The sequence below is a fragment of the Pristiophorus japonicus genome, chromosome 4 (assembly GCF_044704955.1).
Source record: "Pristiophorus japonicus isolate sPriJap1 chromosome 4, sPriJap1.hap1, whole genome shotgun sequence".
NCBI lineage: Eukaryota > Metazoa > Chordata > Chondrichthyes > Pristiophoridae > Pristiophorus > Pristiophorus japonicus.
Window position 1 is genome coordinate 46,673,621 of NC_091980.1, and position 8,350 is coordinate 46,681,970.

General features: G+C 48.8%; 1 pseudogene; it reads left to right on the top strand.

The window, feature by feature from the left end:
- The first annotated feature begins 209 nt into the window (after positions 1-209).
- LOC139262046 (sorting nexin-18-like) lies at positions 210-6,606 on the top strand (annotated as a pseudogene).
- The last annotated feature ends 1,744 nt before the right edge of the window (positions 6,607-8,350 follow it).

The window sequence follows — 8,350 nt, forward strand, 5'->3', positions numbered from 1 at the left end:
CAAACATAGATTTTTAAAAATCACAGAACAACAGAGAACAGTGCAGCCGGCCCTCGAGTGAGGGGGTCCGGGGGGGCCGAAGAGGGAGTTGGGGGACTGGAGGAGCCGGTGTAAGGGGGAGCCGGGACCGTTGTGTGGGAGGATTTACGGGGTGGGGGGTTACCGCGGGGTCCAGGAGCAGAGCTGAGCCGGGTGCGGACGGCAGGACGATGGCGCTCCAGGCTCGCGCTCTGTACGATTTGCAGAGTGAGAATGTGGGCGAGATCTCGGTGCAGGAGGATGAGGTGCTGACCGTGTACCGTGACCACGACCTCACGGGCTGACTGGATGAGGCCAACAGCCACGGCTAGAGAGGCTTCTTCTCAGTCTCGTACGTGCAGATCCTGTGGGTCGGGAGTGGGGGCGACGCTGTGCCTGGTGTCGGTGTCTGTGCCAGTGCTGCCGAGCCCCCGGCCTCCCACTATGCCAACGTGCCGACTGGCGGCTACAACAGCCCAAAGCTGCCTCAGCCTCAGTCCCCCAGTGGCTTCCGCCTGCCGGCCTGCCCCGCTACCAGCACCTTCTGCCCCCCAGCCTTTCACCCAAACGGGCAGCGGCGGCCTCGGGGGGCTGGTCCTGCCTGGCGGGGCTACAGCACCAGGCGTCAAGCAGTGGCAATGACGATAACTCGACGGTGGCAGACGAGCCGCTGTCCGGGGCGGCGGGAGCAGGGGAGGCAGCAGTGGGTTCTCTGATTTCGAAGGGACGAGCCATTATTGAGTGAGCACGGGGACCGCGGGCCAGAATGTCGGGGGCTCAGTCTCCTCTTCCTCCTCAGCCGCCGCCTCCTCCTCCAAGAGCACAGCCATGGTCAGCAGGAACCTCAACCGCTTCTCCACCTTCGTCAAGTCGGGCGGTGAGGCGTTCATCCTGGGCGAGGTGTCCGGCTTCGTCAAAGACGGCGACAAGATCTGCGTGGCGGCTGGCCCGCACAGCCTCGAGTGGCAGGAGAACCCTTGCGCGTTTGCCAGCTCCATCGATGAGCCCACCAAGCAGACCAAGTTCAAGGGCATCAAGAGCTACATCTCGTACCGCCTAGTGCCCAGCCACACCCAGTGCCCGGTCAACCGGTGCTACAAGCAGTTCGACTAGCTGTACGGCCAGCTGGTGGAGAAGTTTCCCATCATCTCTGTGCCCCACATCCCCGAGAATCAAGCCACCAGCCGCTTCGAAGAGGACTTCATCTCCAAGCGGAAGAAAGGGCTGACCCTGTGAATGAACCACATGGCGAGCCACCCGGTGCTGGCCCGCTGCAACGCCTTCCAGCACTTTCTCACCTGCAATGATGAGAAGGCTTGGAAGCAGGGCAAGAGGAAAGCTGAGAAGGACGACTTGGTGGGGGGCAACTTCTTCCTGGCGCTCAGCACCCCGCAGAGCCCCCTCGACCTACAGGAGGTGAAGAGCAGGGTCGACGGGTTCAAAACTTTCATCAAGAAAATGGACGAGAGCATTTTCCAGCTGAGCCACACCGCCAATGAGTTCGCGAGGAAGCAGGTGGTGGGGGCCCCACTTCAGGCGAGGGCCCCAATACCGCTGCATTGGCATAGTTACACCACTGCGGACAAATCTGAGGAAGAGGAGGCTGGTGACGACACCAATGCAGAACCAACTGCTCACATTGTTGTTGCCCAAGATGCCCTTATAAATGTAAGCTTCAGTTAGTTACCACCACTGGACCGATGTCAGAACCACATGCAGCACCCACTCTACCATTTCAAAAAAAGAATGATCCATTCATCGCAACTGTAGATATAAGGCTAAACTTTCAGTATATATCCGCTCATTTAGCACCCATATAATCGCCGAGATTCAGTTTGTCGCCCATATTTGATGATAAATGGAAACTACCACCCATTTCTCGCCGGCGAAACATTCGGCATACAAGAATTTGCTGATTCTCCCGCCCATTTTTTTAAAATAAAATCTGACATCATCACTCGTGCACGGCCCAAATATCTCTCAGATTATTGCCGAGCGGTCCTTTCGAAATTTCGCCCATATGTCGCCCAAATGAGCGCCCACCCAAAAAGACGCTCAAGAAAAGCTTGACTCACCTGACCTTTTATGAACTGTGGTGTACATTTAAGGAGATATTTCATTACTCTCAAGAAAAATATATTTCAGTGAGGAGGAAAGGGTTTAAGAGAAAAGATAGCCATCTGTGGCTAACTAAAGAAATAAAGGATGGTATCCAATTAAACACAAGGGGATACAAAGTGGCCAAAACTACAGGGAGGACAAAAGATTAGGAAGCTTTTAAAAGCCATCAAAGAACGACTAAAAAAAATGATTAAGAAAGTGAAGATAGACTATGAAAGTAAACTAGTACAAAATATAAAAACAGATAGCAAGAGTTTCTATAAGTATATAAAAAGGAAAAGGATGGCTAAAGTAAATGTTGGTCCCTTAGAGGACGAGACCGGGGAATTAGTAATGGGGAACATGGAGATGGCAGAAACTCTGAGCAAATATTTTGTATCAGTCTTTACAGTAGAGGACACTAACAATATTCCAACAGTGGATAGTCAAGGGGGTATAGCGGGGGAGGAACACAATCACAATCACTAAGGAGGTGGTACTCAGTAAGATAATGGGAATAAAGGCAGATAAATCCCCTGGACCTGATGGCTTGCATCCTAGGATCTTAAGAGAAGTACCGGCAGGGATTGTGGATGCATTGGTTGTTTTTTTTCCAAAATTCCCTGGATTCTGGGGAGGTCCCAGCAGATTGGAAAACTACAAATATAAGGCCCCTATTTCAAAAAGGAGGCAGACAAAAAGCAGGAAACTATAGATCAGTTAGCCTAACATCTGTGGTTGGGAAAATGTTGGAGTCCATTATTAAAGAAGCAGTAGCAGGACATTTGGAAAAGCAAAATTTGGTCAGGCAGCGTTAGCATGGATTTATGAAGGGGAAGTCATGTTTGATAAATTTGCTGGAGTTCTTTGAGGATGTAACGAACAGGGTGGATAAAGGGAAACCAGTGGATGTGGTGTACTTGGACTTCCAGAAGGCATTTGACAAGGTGTCACATTAAAGGTTACTGGACAAGATAAAAGTTCATGGGATTGGGGGTAATATGTTAGCATGGATAGAGGTTTGGCTAACTAACAGAGAACAGAGAGTCAGAATAAATGGTTCATTCTCTGGGTTGGCAACCAGTAACTAGTGGGGTGCCGCAGGGATCAGTGCTGGGACCCCAACTATTACAATCTATATTAACGACTTGGAAGAAGCGACTGAATGTAATGTAGCCAAGTTTGCTGACGATACAAAGATGGGAGGAAAAGCAATGTGCGAGGAGGACACAAAATAACAGACAGTCTAAGTGAGTGGGCAAAAATTTGGCAGATGGAGTATAATGTTGGAAAGTGGGAGGTCACGCACTTTGGCAGAAAAAAATCAAAGAGCAAGTTATTATTTAAATGGACAAAGATTACTAAGTGCCGCAGTACGCCGGGACCTAGGGGTACTTGTGCATGAAATACAAAAGATTAGTATGCAGGTACAGCAAGTGATCAGCAATGGTATCTTGGCCTTTATAGCAAAGGGGATGGAGTATAAAAGCAGGGAAGTCTTATGACAGCTATTTAAGGTATTGGTGAGGCCACACCTGGAATACTGCGTGCAGTTTTGGTTTCCATATTTATGAAAGGAAATACTTGCTTTGGAGGCAGTTCACAGAAGGTTCACTAGGTTGATTCCGGGGATGAGTGGGTTGACTTATGAGGAAAGGTTGAGTAGGTTGGGCCTCTACTCACTGGAATTCAGAAGAATGAGAAGTGATCTTATCAAAACGTATAAGATTATGAGGGGGCTTGACAAGGTGGCTGCAGAGAGGATGTATCCACTGATGGGGGAGACTATAACTAGAAGGCACGATCTTAGAATAAGGGGCCACCCATTTAAAACATGGATGAGGAGAAATTTATTTTCTGAGAGGGTTGTAAATCTGTGGAATTCGCTGCCTCAGAGAGCTGTGGAAGCTGGGACATTGAATAAATTTAAGACAGAAATAGACAGTTTCTTAAACGATAAGGGGTTATGGGGAGCGGGCGGGGAAGTGGAGCTGAGTCCATGATCAGATTAGCCATGATCTTATTGAATGGCGGAGCAGGCTCGAGGGACCATATGGCCTACTCCTGTTCCTATTTCTTATGTTCTTATGTATGGTAACCCAGTGGTCTGGGCACCATTTTGTAAATCGGAGGACGTTTAATAAAAGCCTGCTTCAAATTGATCGGAGTATTGAAGTAATTCTTGAGTGATTTTAAGGTCGTTTTAAAATCTTGCTAATCATCTAGTCACATTGTGGTCAATTTTAAGTATATATTGTGTTTGTTGAGGACAATTTAAGAATTTTGAAGACTGATTTGGGAATTTATAGTGATGGGACCTGTAATTTCTCAATCAATACTCACTTGCTGCAGAATAGAGATGGGAGAAGGTTAATTGAAGATCATTATGTGCCCAATCAAAAAGGTGGTGGACTGCTGAGGAGGAGGCGACCTTGCACCCAATACATTTATAGGGATAAGCGATCATACCTGGACTTGTCCGATAACGGGTGCATTAGCAGGCTGCACTTCCGAAAGGAGGTCATCAGAGATATGCCAGCTAATTAAGGGAGATCTGCAGCCTATCAGCACCATCAGGACCGCACTGCCCATTGAAATTAAGGTCAAGATTACTGCGACACATTCTTTCTATGCAGCAGCTCCTTTCAGGCCTAAGCTGGCGACATTTGTTGCATCTCTCAGCACGCCACACATTGCTGCATTCGACAGGTGTCTGAAGCCCTTTATACATGCAGGATGGACTTTATAAACTTCCCTATGACCAGGGAGGCACAAAGTAAGAGGGTTTTGGGGTTCTCAAGAATAGCAGACTTCCCCAAGGTGCAGGGAGCACTAGACTGTACGCACATTGCCCTGCGAGCACCTTTACTGGATGCAGAGCTTTACCGTAACCGAAGGATATTTCACTCCCTGAATGTGCAACTCATTGTCAACCACAAGCAAATAATCATGGCAGTAAATGCAAATATTCCAGAGAGCATCCATGATACGCACATCTTGCGTGAGAGCACTGTCTCTGACCTGTTTAAGAGTCAGCCACATGGTCAAGGTTGGATGCTGGGGGCTAAAGGATATGGTCTTGCCAGCTGGCTGATGACCCTCCTGCATAAGCCCCAGACAGAAGCCAAGAAGCGCTACAACGAAAGCCATCTAGCCACATGCATTATTGTCAAAGACAATTGGAGTGCTGAAGCACTCAGGAGGCAACCTTCAATACCACCCTGAGCAGATCGTTGAGTTCATTCTGGTGTGCTGCATGTTGCATAACCTAGCTATCAGGAGAGGACAACACTTTCCAGATGGGACCACTGGTCCACCTCAGGAGAGAGGGGAGGTGGAAGAGGAAGAGCAGGAGGGGGATGAGGACCTCGGGGAGGACAATCAGCCTGGTGATTAATCCGTCCCGCCCCCCACCCCCACGGTAGTTACGCAGCTGCAAGATTTTTGAGTCAGCATCTCATAAATGAACACTTTGCGTGAAGTTACATTGGTGACAGTTACAGTTGCGTTACGTCATCCTTGCCTTGCCTGGCCTGGCCATTGTTTGTAACCCTTGTATTGATGTTTAACCATACATTATTAGAAGACACTGCACAACAATTGTAAAGTTCAATAAAAATTTTTAATAATTTAACAATGGAGGTAAAAAAAAGTTTAAACAAACTATAACACCTATCTTCCCCCCCCTGCCCCACTCCCAACAACATTTTTCACATAATAAATTTTCAATAACGATAAAAATATAACAGTACAAAAACACCCTCGCATCCCCCCTCCAACATTCAACACATTTTTAATAACTAAGGCCCCAAATTTCCCCAGTGGCTTAGAGCGACGTATCTCGACGTGGTGCGTCGACTTCCAGGAGGAGAAAAGCGCCAAAAATCTACCTCTGAATTTGGCCACTCCCTCGTCGTCCGGATTCAGCGGCGTCGCACAGCAGAGTCTGGGGGGTGGGGGTGCGGAGCTTGGGCCCAGCATGTCGTGCAGTGCCCCCAGGGGCACGCAGGACCGTTTGAGTGTGCGCGTATGCGCAATGGCCGCTTCAGTCTGCACACATGCGCAGTGAAACAGGAAGCTTGGCAATTGGCCAATTAAAGGGAGAGCATCCTCAGAATAAGTGGCTATGGAGCATATATAAAGCTGAGGTCTGAATATTGATTTTTGTGTGGCCGAGAGAGTGGAAAGGATTGCTGGATAGGTGTAAGAGAGGTTTAAGTGTGATCTTTGAACATTACCTGCATTTGAGTCTAATAGACGAATAGCGCTTAGTGTGCAAGAAGAACCAATAATTTCCTCCATGAGGAAGTGGAGAAATTATTGACTGTTATTGAGGAGAAATGGCTGGAGCTGGCTATAGCAAGAGTGGTCCATCAAAGGCCACCCCCAAGGAAATGAGAAAAAGATGGAACCTCGTTGCCGAAGAATTCTCCGCTGGGGTCAACACTGCGATCTGGAAGCCAGTGGAAGACAAAATGGCAGGACGTTGGTCAAATAGTGAGTGTAAGTAATAGCTTCATCTTTAAATTGAATTGCAGTGGAAAATGTAAGCATCTGTATGTGTCCCACCCATCAGACAATTAATATTTTCACCTTTGCAGACGCAATTGGCCCACAACAAGAAGGAGAGAACTTGAACAGGAGGAGGTCTGCCAAATCTGCACCAACTGACAGCCCTGGAACAGAGGGTTGCTGCCTTGCTGACTCGCACTGGCAGAAAAAGAATAAGCTCTGCACAAGCTGGACCCACACGCGAGGGTGAGGGTGAGTCATTAAAATGCATGGTGGCTCTTCAAATCAATCTGCTGACTGGCCTGTTATGCATGAGACTACTCATGCCATCCATCCTGCCCCCTCCTATGCTGCTAACCATTTGACTGTTGTGTTGTCTTTTGCAGAAGAAGACGACACTCCTCAAGATCCTGAGGATCCAGCTGCATGCGCTCCAGAACACGTTGGGTGAGGGGAGGAGGGGTCCATGGAAATGTGTGGTCAGGAGAATGCTGACCGCGATATTGATCATGACATATCACAGGGCATCACACTGCCAGAATCTTCCATTAGCTCCTCAGCAACCTTCCATGGGTTCACACCTTCCGAGGTCACGGGTCCGAGTGGCGGTCGAGAAATGCAACTTGGGACACCCAGTCCCCCACCGTCCCAGCCTGAGCCTCACACTAGAGGGTGCCACTAGGTAGACCCACAGCGAGGGGATGGAGAAGCTGACCAGTCTCTCCTGAGAGGCAGCCCTCAGCAGAAGTTAATCAGGTTTTTTCATTGGGTGAGGAGACCAATGCCCTCACAAGATCACTCATGGCAACCATCAGTGGGGTACGTGATGAGGTTGCCACACTATCGGGTGAAATCTCTGCACTAAGACGAGAAGTCAGGGTGGGCATTTCAGAGGGTGTGCAGATGATGGCAGATGCCATGAGGGAGCTGGTTTCTGCAATAAGGGCACAAAGGCCGGAGACTCAAATTTCACTCCCACTTCACTCCATGCTCCAGCCACCGGTCAGACCCAAGCCGGGCCCCCAACCCCCCCGCCCCACCACCATCACCGGCCCTATAAGGAAGTGTACTTTCCCCAAGATGTGGGTAAGGGATGGGTGCAGACTTTCTTTCCTGCTGTGGCTGCTGTTGTTGTTGTTTGTATCATTGAAGTGCACTGTAAAATTTACAATAAACGATATTTTGCATCAAAACTGAATCCTCCTCCATTAGGACCATGCAACATTTAGGGTCAACTGTAAAAAGTAAAAATCCTTCACCTTTACGGTCATGCGTGCCTGCCGCCCCTAGCCCTGCAGGAGGTCTAGCCGGTGCGTTCTACAGTCGGCAAGGTAGGACTGCTCTATTTTCTGTAGCTAATTTATCTTTCATTTATTTGTGGTGATGTTGTGCAGCTGTTGTGCTGAAGATGTTGTGCTGATGTGAGGTCTTTCGAGCTTTGGAATCCTCAAACTCACCCCCCCACTCCCCCCGCCCCCCCCTTCTCCACCCCCCCACTCCCTCCCCGCTATTTCTGACTACCTGCACTGATTTCTTAAATGTAGGTAAGGTTTTTCTGTGCCTACAAAAGTGGCCACATACACGGGCCTAAGTTAGTTTTGAGTAACTTTCAGCTGGCCAAATTTGCTTCCATGGCCAGCAGAGACGTAAGTGGCATGTCACGCCCCCTTTTGGAAAGAACAAACTAAACTAAAAAAAACTGAACTAACTGACTTACATT